This window comes from Vombatus ursinus, unplaced genomic scaffold (assembly GCF_900497805.2).
Source record: "Vombatus ursinus unplaced genomic scaffold, bare-nosed wombat genome assembly UNPS02011431.1, whole genome shotgun sequence".
Taxonomy (NCBI): Eukaryota; Metazoa; Chordata; class Mammalia; order Diprotodontia; family Vombatidae; genus Vombatus; species Vombatus ursinus.
In genome coordinates, this window is record NW_020951209.1 from 976,530 (window position 1) to 997,120 (window position 20,591).

The window sequence follows — 20,591 nt, forward strand, 5'->3', positions numbered from 1 at the left end:
TTCCACACTCCTGCAAAATGGCTATGTTGCAGAGTTCTAAAATGCTGTGCATGTGTTAGGGGTGCATAATTTGACACGTGAGTCTTTGTGTTAAACAAAGGGATGTGTGATCTGTGTGCCTTATGCCCTCAAAATAGAATAAAGGCTTTAATTATTATGTTCCTCTACTCAATTTTAAAAGGAAGATACTGTTCTTCTAGTTACTGTGTATTATATTCATATATGTGAAAAGAGAAATGAGGAACACTTGCCTCATCTCTCTTTAGCTAGTCACTAATGAAATGCAAGACTGAACTCCAGAGGAAATCAGGTTGCCCATAGAGTGAAGGACCATGATGAGATAGTCTGGGTGCTTCTTTCTTGGGTCTTCAGGTCCTACAACTCTAAACTTAAAAAGTGTCAAAACTCTGGGATTTGGTATTTGACAGAGAACCTTAAATAATAATAACTGATTAGTAATTGTTGTCTCAGAAAATTATGAGTATTAGTTTTAATTCTTTAGCAATCACTATTTTTAAAAAGCTCCCACAAACCCTTTTCTTTGACATATTTTATATCAACATTTTGGAATAGGGTAAGAAGACTGGAGAGATCTAGGAAGATCATAGGAAGCAGTCAAAGGCCTTGCAGATGTTTAGAAATGGATTACTGAAAATATTCTAATTATTTAAGGCTATAAATTTGTGTCTAAACAGAATAAAGGCATTTGATGATCTTAGAGTTAGTTTTCCCCATCACAGGAGATGTTGAAGCACAGACTGGATGACCATTGTGAAGGATGGAGGGGGCTTCCTTTTAAGGCATGGGTTGGACAAGATGACTTTGGAGGTCCCTTCTAACTCTGTGATTCTGTGATTCTGTGAAGTGGAGGTAGTCATTTTTCATTGTCCAGAAAGGGGGAAGTAAGAGGATGGATATGACCCATTTTTTCAAGCTTTAATGTTTCTGAATTTTTAGTGCTTAGGTTATGAGGCACCCCTTTGTTTCCAGGGAGAGGTAGGATTCCACTTTGAGCCATGTTCTCACCTTGTCTGTAAACAGCCAAGTTTATCTAGTAATTAGCTATTCTCTTAGGAACATCTGTACTGTTTTACAGCCTTCTCCTCCTTCCAAGTATGAAGATCAAGTTGTTTTTTTTTTTTCTGCAGAAATGATGATGTGGGTGAGAATGACATATTGTGTGCCAAGGCTGCATGCACAGAAAGAATGGACATAGATAGCTTTCTTTGCATCTTCCTTGGTGTTTAGCCTTATAGTACCTACCAGTAGTAGGCACTCACTTTGCTGATGATGTCATTGATGATGATAAAGATACTTTAGTGCAGAGGGAATCAAGAACAGATATAGGGTCATAGAATTAGAGCTGGAAATAACCTTAGAGAGTCACCTAACCACCTTTGGCCTCACTTTCCTTATCTGTAAAATGAAGGGGTTGGACTAGATGGGTGCCTCAGCTGTAGATCTAAGATCATTTAATCAAAATCCTTCATTTTATGAAGAGGAAGAAATCAACCCAGTGAAGGGGAGTCACTTGTCCAAAGTCACATGAGTAGAACTAGAGCAGGGGTTTAGAACCCAGGTCATCCAACTCCAAATCCTTAACTCTTTCCACTCTATTGGGGTTTCTCTAGGTTTTTTTTGTTTGTTTTTAAGTGCACTGCATATGCCCCCTACCCCCACCCCAATTCAAGGGAAATAAAGAAATGTTTGTAGGTGTCACCAGTTGACCTAAATAATAGGCAAAGAAGGAGAAGGAACAAAAAGGGAGAAGGAGAAGAGGAAGAAGAGGAGCACAGAAGGAGGGAGGAGAGAAGAAGGAGAGAGAGTAATAAACTTCCATTTGGGGAGTAGGTTGGTGGCTGAATACTGAGAAATCGCCTCAGTGTTAGCTTAGTGGCCCCGGTGCCATACAGGTTGTCGATACCTTTCTTGGAATCTAAAGAAATTTTTGAGACAGTGGGAAGAAGCAGGTGTTTGGCTTCACGCCAAGATGCTTTCTGTGAGACTGTGACTCAGTGGGGTTCTGTGATGTTGGTGTCATTGTTCTCCTCCTCATTTCTCCCAACAGCACCGGGTGCTGGCTCGGTTCAGTTTGGGGCTCAGCTTCTTCAGCCTTTCCCCTTTACGATATGGGTTACATGAGAAAGAAATGGGGCTAGTGGTGGGAGAAAGTTAAAATTAATTTTAATTGAGGAACCATTGTGATGTGAATTTCAAACAAATTTATAGGAAACTAAGCCTTCCTTCTTTCTTGGTGTGCTTGCCTGTGACATAGAGGAAGGGGAAACCTTTATTTACCTTTTAATTTATTGAAAATTAATATCATGGTGGTCCCAAATGAAAATGAATTTTTACTTCATCTTCATGGGAAAGAAAGTAGGACTAGGAATTTCAAGGAAGAGGAGTAATTCCAGTGACCTTCTTTGTCTCCCGGGTATGTTACAGTGTGATGGAGCTCTGAATACCAAAGCACATACCTAGTTTGTAGGTAGATGTTGAGAGGTGAAGAGGACTCATTATATTCATATTTTTTTTTCACATTTCAGCTCTCTTCTTGGCTCTATCAGCACAGAATCTTTATTTGATGATTCTTTAGCATTTAATTTTGGGTGATTATGATGTAGGTACAACACACGGTGTGTCATTTGTATTACATTAACCTTGGAGTCTCTCAGTAATTTCTATGGCTTATACTCTCATGCAGGGTTTCCCCTGAAAACACCAGAATTTGGTTCATCTTGTCTAAACTGAGTTTCTCCTGATAACATTAGAATTTGATGTCTGGTCCCCCAAAGGACCTTTAGGTCACCTGTATCCAGACATGAGATACAGCACAGGTTTTGTTCGAAACCCCTACCCATAGAGATTTTAGAAATTTCTTTCTTTTAGTAAAATAAAAATTTTCTGCCACTATCATCAAAGAATGCATAGGTAGGATATGGACTGGACCTATGTTATCAATGTGACAGAAAACATAGAATAGACTCAAAAAGTGAGCCCTTTGACTGTCAGGAAAACTTTCTACTTTTGTCTGAAGCGTATTACTTCTCTCCTCTGGGGGGTCTGAGCAACCTTTCTTCTCATCTTATCCAGTTCCCATGATGCATGGTACCAGTGAAGAAATAGATTTGGGTTGCTTCCCAGGCATCATGGTTCTCTGCTGTTTCTTCTTCCCTGTTTGGGGTTCATAGACAGTTTAACCTATGGACCTCTCTCCAGGTCTGAGTGAGGCTGGACATTTCTTTCTTGTCTCCAGCCATCTTTCCCCCCAACCCCTACTCCTTTCGTTGAGACTCCATCTATCCTTCTTTGTCTTTGGTACTGGACCCTGCTTGTATATAATTCCTTAGAGGCTTCCCATGTAAGTCTTTCTCCAGAAACTTATATAGTCCAGAATCTCTGTCTCTCTGTCTCTGTCTGTCTCTCTCTCTCTCGTGTGTGTATGTGTATGTGTGTGTACACATGTACCTGCCTCATGGTGGATTTTATCTCTTTTTAAAAACCAAACAAGTCTGTGAAGTCTATTATTAATGTGTTATCAACTCAGTGATCCTCACTGGTAGAGGACTCAGGGCAGAGGGAGTTTGTACCTTGTTCTGGAGATAGAGAACTCAATTCCTCTGAGCATGTCTGCTCTATGGGTGAAGAAGGAAGAAAGTAAGGGAGAAAATCAGAAAAAAATAATAAAGAAGGAATAAAAATGAATAAAAAGAGTTCCTTTCGGCACTGTTTTGCGTTGTTTGGCTTTCTTTTAGACTGGGAACAATGACTTCTGGTGGGAAGGATAGTATCTTCCTTGATATTTCCTTATCCTAGGAGGATACTTATTTGGGAGAGTCACTGACCTCCTGTCTTATCTTGCTCATTCTTCCATCTATGCTTCCTCCCCCTTCTCCCCCTCCCTGTCCAAATTGTTTTGTTGGGATCTGTCTAGGACTTAAGCTATTAAACTCACATGCAGATAGCTGCCTGTAGGAAGAGAACTTTGAAGGGGAAATCACCAGGGCAGTGATTGGAGAGAATTGTTATCGAGAAGTTTATCTAGCTGCTGTCTATTAGCTTATTTGCAAAATGTGCTTTTAACCCCTCAGCAGAGAGATACTCTGCTGAGTCTTGATTTTCTTATATTTTCCATTTAAATGACCAACTCCATTGGAATCCTACTTTGATACCTCATTGTGGTGTAGAGTTGATCTTAGGTTCTCAAAGGCTATTCCAGTGGTGTAGAGGCATTGGAAGGTCTTACCTGTGAAGCTGAGAAGGCTTTGAGGGCAGGCTGAGTGACAGTCGATAATCTGTTGTCACAGGAACAGTCTAGCTCCATTTAAAGGTGTTCATCGTCAGGATGGCCACACAGTGACAGATTTTTCTGCCAAAGTCGCTCTTAACAACGCTCATGTGCAACTTGTAGATGAGTCACAATTTGTGTCAGTTGACAGAATGTTCATGTCAACTAAACCAAAAGGTCTTTGAAGTTTTGAAGTAAAGAATAAAAAGCGCAAGGTGACCGGTGCTTCTGCTAGCAAAGAATAAAGTTAGATAGATAAATAGCTAGCTAGTTAGTGCATTTAGTAAGCACTTCTTACTATGTGCCAGGTACTGTATATGCCAAAGAAGGAGCTGACTTTCTAATGGAGAAAGACAATGTATAAAGACAACTAGAAGCATCCCTCTTAGAAAAGAGAAAATTTTATTTAAAAAAGGAGGTGATGGGGGGAGGGAAGGAAAAAAAGGAATATTTAAAAGGAATAGCAAGTTTTACATAATAGATTTGCAATTTTGTGTGCAATCATCTTTTTATTATACTGTTATGGAAATGCTTATTTTATTTCATAAACTAAAAATAAAATAAGTACAAATTTAAAAAAGGTTTAGATAGTCTTACTAATGAAGCAAGATGCAAAGGACCCGGTTGATGTCTAGGTGTGTGACAAGATCATAGCAGAGATTCAACTTCTGGAAGGAGGGAAAGGGAGGCAGATGTGGGCTGACATACACAGCTGCAGTGTTGAGAAGACTGAGTAGGCTGGCACTGTCTTCTTATGCATGATGAGCCAAATTGATAAAGGAATAATTACACTTATTTAATGTGGTCTTATCAATAATGGACACTTGAATGGAATTAAGCATCTTTTCCTCCTCTTCTTTTACTATCTCCCCCTTCCCCTAAAGATTTTAGAAGTTTCTTTTTTTTAAATAAAATAAAAATTTAGTGTCTACCACCATTGTCAAAGAGCACACAACACAGGTAAGATAGGGACCAGATCTATGATATCATTGGTTTAAGGAACTCCCAGGTGAGAAGACTCCCTTTACCAATGTAGATTAGCACCTTTTGTGCAATTTATAGTCTTAGGTGCCTAGAGCACTGACTGGTTAAATGATTTTACCAGGGTCACTCAGCTGGTACGTGAGAGGTGGGATTTGACCCCAGGTTTCCCTGACTTTGAGGCCCGCTCTTTGTCCACTATCCCAGAGGTGTCAAATGTGGCCGTGGACTACATGCATTACATTACACTCCTAAGTGTAGTCACAACCAGATTAAAAAGTAAAATTATAGTCGGTTGACTTTCATTTTAGTCAGTTGTTCTTGGGGGCGGGGTTTAAAAGTGCCATATTGGGAGGGATCATAGAATTTAAGAGCTGGAAGGCTTCTTAAACTAGAGCTTAAAGTGATGCATCAGATGTCATATAGCTAATTGGTAGAAGAGCTGTAATTACAACCAAAATCTTTTGACTCCTAATTCAGAACTTGCCACATATTTTAATACACAATAATTTGTAATTTTGTTCTTATGCTACTCCCTCCACAAAGATAGATCACAGCCTCTCTCTGATGTAGCAGATGGTTTTGGAGAGGTGTAGTTATAGCTAACTAACATTTAATAACTAACATTTATATAGCACTTACTATGTGCCAGACACTGTGCTAAGCTCTTTGCAGTTATTATCTCATTTGATTCTCACAACAACCCTGGGAGGTAGATACTATTATTATCCCCATTTTACAGATGAGGAAACTGAGGCAAACAGAAGTAAAGTGATTTACCCAGGACCACACAGCTCATAATTATTATCCCTATTTTACAGATAAGGAAGCTGAAGCAAACAGAAGTAAAGTGATTTACCTAGGGCCACACAGCTCATAAGTAACTGAGGTCAAATTTGAACTCAGGTCTTCCTGATTCCTAGTTGAAGCATTTATCAACTATCATGGTGGCCATCATGGTGATGAGCATTTCCAAACTTAGCCATAATAGTCCTCAGATAAGAGACTTAACAGTCTGTCACTAGGCTTAGTTCATCCTTCCTGGGCTTATGGGAACTGTCAGAACTTGTAATCCACTACCATTTCTTTCCAGGCTCACTTCCATATATGATGTGGCATTGGCATAGACTTTAGTGGAGACTTTCTAATCTTGCATTGATCAAAATAAGACTTTTGGATTATCTGGGGATTAGCTGTATATACAATCCCTATAACACATTACTACTGAAAGCAGTTAGTTGTTCATGCAATGAGTGCTATGCTTATAGAACATTTAATGTAATAATATTAGAAACCTTTCTGCCACCTTTAAAGTGAAGGTCAAGGAAGCTGAATGAAGTTCAGTCATTCTTTGTAAATGTAGATGATAGTGCCTGGAGAGAGTGGGGTTGAGGGCTTTCTAGAGAAACCCTATGAAAATTTCTCACTTATTTAGCCTGCTACTAGGACGAGCCATTCATAATTTAATCTGTTCTTGGCCTGATGTTTTGGGAGTGTTTTTTTTTTTTTAATTTAAGTAGGAGAATGCCCATGTTTGGGGATGATTGGCTATGGGAAAGCATCACATCTAGTTGAATAACTTCCATTTTTTGTGCTGGAAGAAAGTGGTGTTTGAGATGAATGTTTCATTGTATTTCTTTCATCTTCTGTTTCCCTTCACTCCCCTTTTGGTTGTCTCTCCTTCCTTCTCTTTCTCCAGTTGTTTGTGTATCATTTTTATTCACCTCATTAATATCAGGAACACAATGCAAATCTGTGAAAAGAATCATGGATTTCTTAGGTTTTTGCCAAAGGCTTGGGAAATCAAAGGAATGTGATGTAGTAATATTTTTAGGGGACAAGGGAAAGGAGACTGAGGGTATGTGTTGTGTGAGGATGTCACAGGCTACAAATGGAGAGAAGCTGTGGGCTTCTGTGGGCTGAAAATCTTCCTTAGAACATGGCACTATAGGAACAATGACAGATTTGAGTCTCAGAGCATACTAGTTTAGGAAAACGTACATGGCATAGATCTGAAATGAGCGCAATTTGAGGTGGAGAACAATTGACTTTCTGGCCCTGTTATTTGACTTCAAAATGGTAAATTACACTGTATATATGTATAGCTAAAGTGCTGTGGAATATTCTCCCATGAGCCAGCCCTCACATTTCTTTCTTTAGGTAAAAATGTCAAGAAGGTACGCTTTGCTTTATATTCTTCCTTAATCTTTGTGCAGAAAATCTCAGGCCTTTATTCCTCTTATTTTTAAGGGTGGACTTAAATAGAAGGGTTGAAGAAATGTATACTAAATTGTCAGGGGAGGGAGAACTGTAGGGGAAATCGGTAGCCGGGTTATCTTCGACTCCTCATATAACCGAGTATAGTTTCTGAAGAAAGAGAGGACACATGTTCTGAGGCTATTATGCCCCTTCCACTTTCTATTGTAACTCGCATCTCTAGGTAAAGCTTATATAAATGTATTTTTTAGTTAAGATGTCACATTAGCTGCTCCTTCAAAACAAATTCTTTGTGTCTACTCTCGCACAGACACATAGGCACACACACACTCTATTTTATCTATGGATAACTGTATTCAGTGATATAACTACCCAAAGACTGGCTGAAAATAACATTCAGTACTTCAGTGGGACTATGACTTTATCAATGTGGATATTCCTTCTATTGTATATTAAAATCCATCCAAGCCATCTGAGCCTAAGTGATTCTTGTCCATCTTCTCCCATAGATTCCCTCAGTATCATGGAGGTCTTTTTTATATCTTCATCTATTTCCTGGTTACCAGTGTGGCCCTGAAACTGTCCATCTGCCGTCTCTCCCTCTTTCTTCATAGCTGGTCCCACCCCTTTTTCTAATCATACACTTCCTTAGTAATATCCCTTAAGCCACTTCCTGCATCTTGGGCATCCTTCAGAACGTGCTGCATCTTCCTTGAGGTGAATGTGTGTCTTACTGTTGTCCTTTGGCTCACATGCATCTTTGATTCTTCTGAGGATGGAACATCGCCAGGAAATTTCTGTTAAAAGGATGGTGTTTTGTGCTGGGGAGCTGCTCTGACTCTTGAAAAACATAGTGGTATTTTCCCAAATGTAATACAGCCAACTCTCTTCCTCCTATTCAATTCTGGGCCCAAATCTTTGTGTATCTGTAATGTTTGTCCCAGATTTATCTCTATCTCTAATCTATAGCTATATGTATGGCTACATCTATATGTTTATCCATATTCATCTATCAGTACATATGTGTATCTATTTAGCTATCTTATCTAGATATACTAATCTATTTGTCTATCTATCTATCTATCTTAGATGTACTCATTTAACATACTGGGGTGTAGTTTTGGATTATAAAAATTCTACACAGTTTTCCAAATGCAATCCAGGATATCTTTTTCCTCCATTTTAATTCTGGGCCCAAGTCACTGGGTATCGGTAGTGCTTCTCCCAGATCTCTTTCTCTCTCTCTCTCTCTCTTTCTCTCCTATAGCTATATTTACATTTACATTTACATCTGGATCTATATTTCCATATCTGTATATCTATTACTATATCTATCTATCCATGCCTATCTATCTTATCTAGATATGCTGATATATACATATAATGAGTACTAATTCAATATACCAGGGTGTAGTGTTGGATCATTAAAAACACTACACATTTTCCAAAAGAAATTCAGTCGACCTTCTTCCATCATTTTAACTCTAGGCCCAAATCATTGTCCATCTGAAATGTTGCTCACAGAATTTAGTACCAAGGTCCTAACTCCAGAGACTTGCTGTCCTGCTTCATCATGTTATCTTGACAGTAGGCATTTTTGATCCATTATGTTTTCTCTGTATGGATAGTTAAGGAGACATGCTTGATGTAATTATGTGTCACTGTGGTATTTCAGGGCTCAATGAGAATCAGCACAATGTAGCATCTGTAGTGTCTCGTCATCCATAGGGAATTCTTCTTTCATTTGGAGGCCTTGTACATTGAAGTAGTCAATGCTTTTGGGGAGCATGCACCTTCCTCTTTTATGCCCAACTTCATATTAATAACCAGGGTTATCTCTGTTGTTGCACCTATCAAGGTAGATTGTATAATCTAAACATGTGCTTGAGAGATTCCTTTGGGGTAGGGAGCCTTAAGGTTGTGTCTCACTTTACTGACACAAATGATCATTTGGAATCAAAAAGTAATAAGTGCATTGAGATCTACTATTCTTTGTACCTTGTAGCAAATTGTGTGACTGGATAAAGGTATGGCTTTCTGTAGATAATCATTTGTGAAAGCCTGCTTATTTTTTCTTCTCATTTATATGTGTGGATAAAGTATTTAACATTTTACTTTCCCCCCAATTACATGTAAATACAATCTTTAACAGTTGTTTCTAAAAAAAAAATTGAGTTCCAAATTCTCTTCCTCCCTCCCCTCCCCTCTCATTGAGAAGGCAAGCAATTTGATAAAGATTACACATGCGCAGTCATGCAAAACATGGGTATTTAAAAAGAAGGAAACAGGCATTTATTAAGTATCTATAATATGCCATGCACTGCGCTAAGCACCTTACAAATATTATCTTAGTTGATCTTCACAACAACCGTGGTGGGTAGGTAAAATTCCATTTTCCAGTTTAGGAAACGTAAGCAGTCAAAGATTATGTGACTTCCCCAGGGTCACATAGCTAGTCCATATCTGAGGCTAGATTTGAATTCAGGTCTTTCTGACTTCAGGCCTGGGACTATATCGACTGTGCCCCATAGCTGCCTCTAAGATGGAGAAAAAAGCCATGTGGCTCACTCACTAGGAAGGAAGGAAGAAGGAAATAAGCATTTATTAAGCAGCTACTCTGTGCAGGCAGCTACTAAATGTTTTACAAATATTATCTCATTTGATCATCACAACAACCCTAGGGTGTAAATGCTATTATTATCTTCATTTTCCAGTAGAGGAAATGGAGGCAGACAAAGGTTAAATGACTTGCCCAGGGCTAAATATCTCCTAAATGACTGAGATCACATTTGAATTTAGGTCTTCCTAATTCCAATCTCAGTGCTTTATGTATTATGGCTCCACCTAGACCCTCTAGGCAGTAATTAGTGATATTCTCTTAGTTGCTTTTTGGGTAATAATATCACCCGTAGTGTTTTTCCATTCTTTTGGTATCTTCTCCTCTGTGAGATAGCTTATAAAATGATCACTCCATGCCTCTTGAGATTGTGCAACTCTAGCCAGGTTTCTCTGTGTGCACCTAATCTGCTTTAGATGTTTTTCCTGACTTCATCTTCTTATTGTACCTTTTAAAGTTCCTTATATAGCACAGAGAGGACTGATGGATTAAGGTCCAAAAATTTCAAACATCACTGATGATTAATATAGATCATTATTGAAAAGTATAGAGGAAAACCTCAAGTGTTTCCCTCTCCCGGTTTCTGCATATTGATACAGGCATGAGATGTTTGGTCATAGACTCTTTTAAGAGATCTCAGAGATCAGAAACCTGGTGGGCTTTAAGTCAGGAGACTTGGGTTCAAGTTCTGGTTCTCACTCTTCCTAGCTGTGTGGGCAAGTCACAGAGCCTCACCTTCCCCATCTTCAACATGGAGATAATATCTCTTTAAGTACAATGCAAGAGTATATTACTGAGCCAGCCACTGTCCTTAGCTAAATTAGACATTTTTAAGACCTGTACTTATTTTACACAGGTTAGGATTTAGAGTTAAAAGAAACCTTAGAAGATCATATAGTACAACCCACTCCTTTTAGATAAAGAAACAAGCTTGGGGAGGTTCAGTGATTTGTGTGAGACCACAGAGATAGTAAGTAGCAGAACTGGCCTTCCATCCATGGTTCTCTGAATCCAAATCTAATGATCTTTCTACTATATCACCTTCTTTCAGGCTCCATAGAAAAGATTGTATTGTAAGCTGCTTGAGGCTTAGATAGAAAGTAAACCAAAGGGATGGGCAGTGATGCTACTGTGTCACAAGGTGAGTGACTGCCGCTGCTTTCTTTAGCCCTTTTCTCCTCTCATTGGTGCGCCTTTGTCAGAGTCTGACAGTGGTCACAGTACCATGACACTATCTACCCCCTCGGACCACTGGAAATAGAGGAAACCTATGAATAAATTGAACTGGGTAAGAAGACTCTGAGTGACTGGTGAAGGATGGCTAATGGTGCATTTATCATAGTGCTGGTTGGAGTTTGCCAGCCTCGTTAACCTCCCTCCAAATGCATGAAATAGAATATTGAAGACTGAAGAGAAGGAGAAGGGTAGGAGGTATTAGGATGCCTTTATTCTCTGACAGGAATTTTAATCATTGATTATTGGGCTGGCTTAGTTGTTGAACCCTTTAACCTCTCTCTCTTTTTTTTTAAAGACAACCAAACTGCAGTAAAGGGGAGAAGCTTTTAAAAAAATGTTTGTGCAAATAGCTGTGCTATCTGTAAAGATTAAAAGATTAGTTTTTCTTTGGAGCAGTTCTAGGCAGACGTTGCTGAATAGAAAGATGCTTTGGGTTGTCCTGAACGTGGCTTTGCTTTCCAAGTGGGTTTGGTGGTGACTGTTCTAGGCATAGATACACAAGGCAGACATCTGAAAGGGAACTGAACAGCTTATTCAATCATCAAAAATCCAGATACTTTTCACTGTATATGGAAAATATCTGGACTGAATATTTCCATACTCACCCATGTTTTTATGCAAAACCTTGTGAGTTCTGTAGAAATATAGTTGGCATCCTTGTGGTTACTATCTCTTTTCTGAATTGCACTAAGAAATTCTCAGAATTTGTTTCTGGGTTGGGGATAAAAAGGGCTTGATCCAGAGCCTGCATGACCAGAAAGAATTCTCATCTCCTCCATTCCCCTCCTGATTACCTGGGAGAAAGGGTGGCAGAAATATTTAACCTCTGTGTCAAGTTGCATTAAAAGTTATGGTTCCCAACTCCCAAGAGTCATTATTGGCTATAAGGGCAGAGACCTTTTAGATTTGAGTAGAAAAAAAACTACCAAGTAGGCTTTTGCTTCCTGATAATGTTCTTTATCTGTTTGTGTATAATTTTTGTTTTTTCTTTGCAGGTCCAAGTCTACCTTTGTGTATGCCCAGTGTCTAACACAGTGCTATACGCATAGTAGATGCTCAATAAATGTTTTACAGTGAAGGAAAGGAATTGGGCATGCAAGAGGAACTTCATTTAATCTTTCATGTTTATGCTTTCATTTTCTTGCCTCTCAATCAGCTTTTTAAAACTGTAGAGTTTTTTTTTTATCTGTGGAATAGATCATTATAATTTGGGTGACTTTTGAGTTCACATCAGAATGGCTATTTGAAGGCAGGCTCAGAGTTTGGGGAAGGAGCAAGAGCACCAAAATATTAACTCATCTTTATGGATTGCTTTATAGCCTGTAAAGCAGGCATAGTCTTTATAATAATACTGTGAGTATGTATGACTATTCCCATTTTATGGATGAAGAAATTGAGGTTCAGAGAAGATAAGTGACTTTCCTAGTGTCGAAAAGCTAGCAAGTTTTAAGAGCCAGAACTGGACCCTAGGTCTTAGTATCATGCCTTGTACGGTAGTAGGCACTTAATAAATGTTGATTGATTCTGTTTAGTGTTCTTTCAACTGTATCTCTCCCCTAGAGTACTAGATCCTTGCTAAAGCTTCATATTTCATTTTGTGCTGAACAAAATGTTTTCTTAAAAAAAGTTTTCATTCATCATTCTACTCATCTTCACTACCTCTCATTCTACACCTATTTACAGAATTATAATGCTGCTATGTTCAAAACATGCATTAGCTCCAGATGTACCAATAATTCCTAATTATATGATGTTTTAAGGCTTATAAAGTTTACCTTTCTCATAGTAAACCTATGAGGCTGGTAGTGCACATGTTATTCATCTCTACTTTATAAAGGAAAAAACAAACACAAGGTTTTGAGGGATTGAATGATTCATATATATGGGCATATAGACAGTAAGCATTGGACTCAGGATTCGAATGCAGATGTCCTGCCTCCAAACCCAACTTTCTGACTCCTGTGCCATGTTGCCTCTTCAATTCAAGACCCGCAGCGTTGGGAATCATCAATGGATCCTACAGTAAGCACAGCAGGGATTTCACAGCAGCTGGACATTGTTATTAAGGAAGCTGTGTGTATGTAACTGAAGCTCAGAATAGCAAAGCCGTGTGTGCTGACAGTCAGGTTCAAGCCAAAAAGGCGCAATCTTTGAGTAGTCAGTGTTGATAAGAGTACTTTGAAGATGAGCAGTGGAAAAAATGCAATTCCTTCACTTTTCATTCTGTTGAGATTTGCACTTAGGAAAAAAAGGTGTTTGCTGTTATGTGCAGGGTGAGCTATAAACAGAGTCTAATTTGGGACTTAATCTAAAATAGCTCTTATTTGGATCCTTTCTGTTTGTAGGCTAGTAAGAATGCTTTGTGCCTTGCTCCTGGCAAATAGTAGCATTGTCTAAACTGGAGAATTAAAACCACAAAACCATTAAAAACTCTAGTTAATCTTTTAATCTTAATTTACTGCTGATAAAAGCTGAGCAATTAATTTCATTGTAGATCACTGTCTTCTGTTCTTCTAAATAGTGGACATGACTTATACCTCTGCTTCACCAGTAACCCTGACAATTCCCACTCACCTGCTAACCTCGAACCTTAGACTCTCATCTTCCTGGAAGAAAAAGTAATTGCATTGTCACCAAATTCTGGGTATTTTGTTTTTCTTTTATCCAAAGTGATTAAATCTTACCTTTTTAAAGTACCTCAGTGGCCCTCCAGTCCAACCTATGTGTGAACAGGATTCATATTATAACATGCCTGACAAATGGTCATTTATCCTCTACTTGCAGACTTCCAATGAGGGGAATAGACTTTCTCTGAAGGTAATGCATTCCACTTTTGGACAGTGCTCACTGTTGAAAGTTTTCTCTGATATCAATTATAAATATTCCTCTTTATAACTTTCTTCCACCGCTCCTGGTTCTACTCTCTGGGACCAAACAAAAAAAAAATCTAACCCCTTCTCCAATGATAGTCTTTAAAATACAGGAAGACAGCTATCATATTTCCCAGAATCTTCTCTTTTTCAGGCTTAACATGACCATTCCCTTCAACTGATGCTCAAATGACATGAACTCCAGGTCCTTTGCCATTTTGATTGCTGTCTGAATTCTCTCCATTTTGTTAATATTCTTCTTAAAGTATGGCACCCAGACCTGAGCACAATACTTTAGATGAGGTCTGATGAACTAAGAGTACAATGTGATTATTACTGGAAGCAATGCCTCCCTTCATGGAGGACCAAGACTGGCTTTCTTGACTGCCACCTCACACTGCTGACTCCCATATTGAGCTTGTAGTTCACTAAAATTCCCAGGTCTTTTTCAGAACAACTAATGTCTATCCATTCTTCCTCCATCTTGTACTTATGAAGGTGATTTTTGTATCTCAATCTCAAACATTATTTTTCCTAAAACATTTAAAAGGCACTGTGTTTTTATAATAGTTAAAATTCACTTCACCTATTGAAGCTTTTATACAGTGTGAATATCTTTTTCATGACTTAGTTTTCTCTTATTTGTACTACATAAGTGTTCTTGAGAGATAGCATGACATAGCGGATAAAGAATCTTAGAATCAATTGGGAAAATCTGAATTCAAATCTTATCTTTCACACTTACTAGCTTTATGATCATGGTGGAGAAAAAAACCCTACATTCTCTCTGTGACCTAGGCAACTCTTAAAGACTATAATTTACAGAAAAATTCCTTATCTATATTAGTGGAGAGAATTTCCATACAGCAATTTCTTCATGCTAGTGAAATAAAAGCATACACACACATACACACACTAATAAAAGCTGTTGTTGTTCAGTTGTTTCAGTTGTATCCGATTTTTCATGACCCCGTTTGTGGTTTTCTTGGAAAACATGTTGGAGTGGTTTGCCATTTCCTTCTCCAGCTCATTTTATAGATGAGGAAACTGAAATCAACAGCATAAAGCTATTTGCCTGGGGTCACCTAGCCAGTAAGTGTCTGAGACTGGATTTTACCTCAGCAAGATGAGTCTTCTTGACTCTGGGCTTGGAGCTCTATCTACTGTGCCATCTAGCTGCCCTACTAATAAAAGATCTGGGTACAAAAGGTATAATGCCACACTTCATATAATGCCCCATATATGTTTTTTTTTTTATAATAGGGCTTATTAGTAACAGCCTCCAAAGGGTTATTAGATTAGAAATATCCTATATTTCATCATTATCCATTATAGTCTCTCCACTCATCTTTAGGAAAAGATACTAGAGAATGTTGGGTGGATAGGAGTGGGAGCAGTGGCAGGGTGACAGCTTAGCAGAAGACAAAGCCATGGGCTTGACATTGTGGGCTGTGAGTGCCCATCTTCTGTGGTCTTGTTTCACTTTCAATGATTTTTATCTACAAAATGAACAGTAACAAACCTTATTTAAAAGACTGCAAGCAATTTTGAGAAAGGAAAATAAAACAAACCTCTGAGCCTTGGGCAAAGCCCATCCAGGTTACTAAAATAGAATTACTTTTTCACATAGGTAACAGAGTTAAGAGAGACTAGTTTTCATTTGTCCTTTGATTTAAGAAGAATTCAGAATAACCATTAGCAAAGAAGAGCAGGACAATGTGATGTGCAGACAGGGTTTGTTGCTGCTACATCATTAGGGATGTAGAGAAAAAAGAGCTAAAGGAAAAAAAAACATGTTTATTGGTTGGAATTGAATCAGAATTGAGTACTTTGTGTATTTATTTATGTGTATTGTGCCTTCCCCTGAATGCTAGCCACTTATGGTACATAAAATTCTTCTTCTCCAGGAGCTTAAACATTATATGAAAAGCAAAGTTAGGTTTGACAGAGTTTAGCCAATGATCTCTGGCTCTGATAGCCCCTAAATTATACACTTTTCAAAGTGCCCTCCATCCAGTCAGAGCCTCATCTAAACAAGGATCTCCTTCTCCAACATCTCTGACAAGGAGTTACCCTATGATGGAAGGTGTTCAATGATGTGGAGTTCATTACTTCCATTCCACTTTTGGAAAGTTTTAACTGTTAGGAAGCTTTTTTTTTTTTTTTTAAATATCAAGACAGAATTTGTGTCTGAACTACTTCCACTCATTGTTTCTGGTTCTGCCTTTAGAACAAGCCTGATTCCTTGCCCACAGAATAGCCCTTCAAACGGGTGTGGCTAGATCTTCAAAAAAAAAAACAAACAAAAAGAAAGACATGAAAAACTAGATACTTAAAGGTCAAATGGGTGACATCTTCACTCATTGCCCCATAGTTGCTGGATCAACAGTTGAGATTTCATCTGTGACTTCCGCGTCTCCTGTACTTATTTTCTTGTTCACCAGGGAGGCAGTGGGTTATAAAGAAAGAGCACTGGATTTGGAGCTAATGGACCTAGGTTCAAATCTTAACTTGGCTACTTACTATAATGCGACCTTGGGCAAATTATTTAACTTCTCTGGGCCTGAGTTTCCTTATATGTAAATTGGAGGATTGGTCTCTGAGATCTCTAAGATCTTGTCCAGCTCTAAATCTATGATACATTGATCATAATGCAGCCTGAAATAACATTAGTTTAAGTTTTTTTTTTGGTTCCCATGTTACACTATTGGTCCTTATAGTTAGTAGGCCACCAAAAACATTTTTTTAAAAGGAATTGCCTATCTGTGCCTTCCTCATCTTGTATTTATTTCATTGTTTGTTGTTTTTTTTTTTAGCTCAAAGTAGGAGGTTCAAATTTTCTTTCTTTTGTTCTTTTTCATTTGTTCTTTTCTTCTTTTCTTCTTTCTTTCTTTTTTTTAAACGTGGTAATTAGATAGGTAGATAAGGAAAAGGTTGTTGGCATAAAATACCTGGATTTTAGCTAACCAGTTAACAAAGGCTCTCATTCTGTCTTCATAAATAAGATAGAGCATGAAGTGGGAAAAGAATAAAGAAAGATTTTGGCAAGTTTTGTAATTTACCAATTTGGCAACTGCTTTGAGGAAAAGAGGGCTGGAGAAGTGCTGGGGTTGGCACTGTTTGCTTTTGCTGTGCCTGTGGTTCATGGCACTCTCATCTCACAAATCTCCAATCTATTCCAGTCAGTATGCTCGAGGTTTACTGTGAAGGCTCCCACAGTTCTCTAGGAGTAATCCCACCCCTTGCTTCCCTCTGCTGTCGTTGGCTGTCTCAGCAACACCAGAATGTTGTGGCCCTATGCTCTAGCTGCTCAGAAGGAAAACCCAAAATGGGGTGGGGAATGTATGGTTCTTTGCTCCCCTAAGCTTGTGAAACTCTCAGCAGGAAATTTCTTCAAGGGCAAAGGAAGAGGGAATCTCAGGGATTCTGGGAAATGTATGCCCACACACCTTTCCTGGCTTCCCTTAGCTTTGTTGGTTCTTTACCTGGGAAATCTGGGAAGGCTGTGGAAAGATTTGTTATGTCCACAATCATTGATTCCCTTTCTAGGTACTCGTAAACTACTCCTTTAATATGTTGCAAGAATTTTGCCTGGAAGTAAAATCAAACTCACTGACTTCCAGTTTAAACCCTACCTTCTTACTTAAAATAGTCAGAAAATTTTCACATCTCTAGTCCTGTGGTATCTCTCCCATTATCTTCAGTTTTTCTAAGATCACTGACCTGTAACTCAACAATCACATCAATATTTTTTTAGTATCCCAGGATATCATTCATCCCAGACTACTGGTATGTAGTGATTAGTGATTTCACCACTTTCAACTGAAATTGGTATTTGTTGATAACCACTGATATCTTCTTAACATTTCTTTACATGTCTTGTGTTTTAGTTCCCTATATCAGAGGCCTTATGACATTCAACACAGGTATGTTGAAGAAAACAAGGAATGAGTCAGAAGTTACTGTAATGGATGCAACATTTCCATAACAAATTAGGGTTTTCCAAACTGGAATGTGATTTCTTAGAAGGTAGTGCCTTCCCCTTCATTGGAGGTCTTCAAATAAAGATTGGATGACCATTTGTTGTGGGGTTATTCTAGAAGGGATTTTTTTTTCAGGTATTAGTTGGGCCATGTGACCACTGAGATCCTTCCTATCTCTGTAGTTTTGTGACTTCTCAAGAGACACGAGACATAAAGGAATACAAAGTATGCATACACAGGGTAAGACATCCAGAAATAATAGACTCTTGGAGTTTCTTTGTTCCTTTAGTAAGAGAAATTCCCCTCACCTGCCCTCCATTTAAAGATGGGGAGTTGGAAAATTTGGGGAGGGGAACATGTATAATGGTAGGTAGATGGTGAAATGGCTTGAGTGGATGGCTGGATGGAAGTGAGGCTGAAACCTGGTCTGGTGTCTAGGGCTAGCCAGGAGATATCATAGGCTAAGTGGCTAACTTGCACATGAACAGTTACTAACAAATGTATCATGGTCCTTGGGTAGGGGCTCCAAAGATTAATGGATTACTTCTTGGGAGAATTGGGTCATGGATTCTGTAAGCCCTGGTTGTAGAGGTACACCTCTCAGATCTGGTGGAGGGCATCAGTCCAGGTGGAAAGGAGCAGGACAGTGGCAATAGGCAGATGGTTGGATGACTGGATGGATGTCTGAAAGAAGTGTAAAAGGTATCAATGAGGAAATGTATGATAAAGAAAGCAAATGCCCTGGTCACGCATTGAGAGTGAGGCACAACAGATAGCCTAAATATTAGATTGGTACTCACAGGATATTGAAAGTCTTGTAGGAAAAGCCTCCAGTGTGTTGGGTAGATTTGTCTGTGAAGGATTTATGGGAAGATGGGGAATCACATTGAATGAGAAGATATATATGGGTTGTTGTCTTTGCTATTGGAGGGAGTACTCATTCATGAATTCATGGGTGTGCTGAAGTATAGAAGTTGCATGCATAATGGTTATTCTTTTGCATGTTAAATGATATCATAGAGGAATCTTATGGTCCTAGTTTATTATATACCTCTATGTCAAGAGGAGAAGACTTATATAGCTTTCTCTGAGTAGCATATCAAACCAGCTAATGAGGGATTATGTGTTGGCTCCTAGAGAAGACTGAGAACAATTTCCTGGAAAACTAACAGGTAGGAATCAATGAAAGATTTAAAGGTAGAATGGGGTTGTACTAACTCATCTCTAAATTCATTTCTAGTATTAAATTTCTATAAGTCTGATTCAAACGTGACTTTGGACAAAGTGACCATGAATCTATTCAGGGGTGGGGAACCTGCAGCCTTGAGGTCACATATGGCCCTCTAGGTCCTCTAGTGTGGCCTTTTGACTAAGTCCAAATTTTACATAATAAATCATTTTATTAAGAGAATTTGTTCTGTGAAGTTTAGATTCAGTCAGAGGGCCACACTTGAGGATCTAGAGGGCCACATGTGGCTTTGAGGCCACAGGTTCCCCACCCCTGATCTATATAATTTTTAGGATTAATTAAAAATGGAACTGGAGGGAAACAAGGAGGATAAAGCAAATTTTGAGAAATAACGTTTCAGCTATTTTAGAAAAATAGTAGGAAAGGACTTTATTGAAAAAAGGCATAAAAGGTAAAACAGTTCAAAGAATATCTGGATATGCCTTAAGGAAGCATTACTAAGGACACAGGAAAAATGTATTTTTTTGCATAAAAGAGATAGAAGGAGGCCTAGCAGGCTAAACAAAAAATTTTGAATAATGAGCTGAAATGTAAATGAGAGGCAAAGCAGTGGTCAGGTAGGCCTTATTCAAAGACAATAGCAAAAGCCGATACTATGAAAGAGAATAAATGCAAAGTAAAAATATATAATTGGATATTGAAGGAAATTTTATTGATATAATAATATCTAACATTTATAGACCTCATTAAGGTTTGCAAAGTCATGTCAGGAACAAAAGACAGAAAGGGAAAGCATCTTCTAACCTATATTAAGGAAAAACATAGGTTTGCTTTTATTGCTTACTGAAAAAGTGAACTGTGACTTGAACATTAGAAAAGATAACATGGAATTGGAAGGCATAAAAACAAGTTAGGTTTAGGAAAGACATGGTAAAGGTTACTAATTAAACAGTGTATACAATTTATAGATATTTTAGAATATGGAAAGAAATTGTCGTTTCATTACGTCAGACTACCACTTTTTTAGAAATTGGAAAGGCTTGAAATTTTTGGCAGGCCTTTCCCCTGTGCCCTTTGGAATCCATTTCATAGTTAACAAATTCTATTTCTTTCTGGATCTCTTTAAAGAGGTTGAAAGAATGTAAGATGCATTAGCTGAAACCTTGCTTTCCCCTGAGGACTCAACATCTCTGACAGTCATCCCTATTGC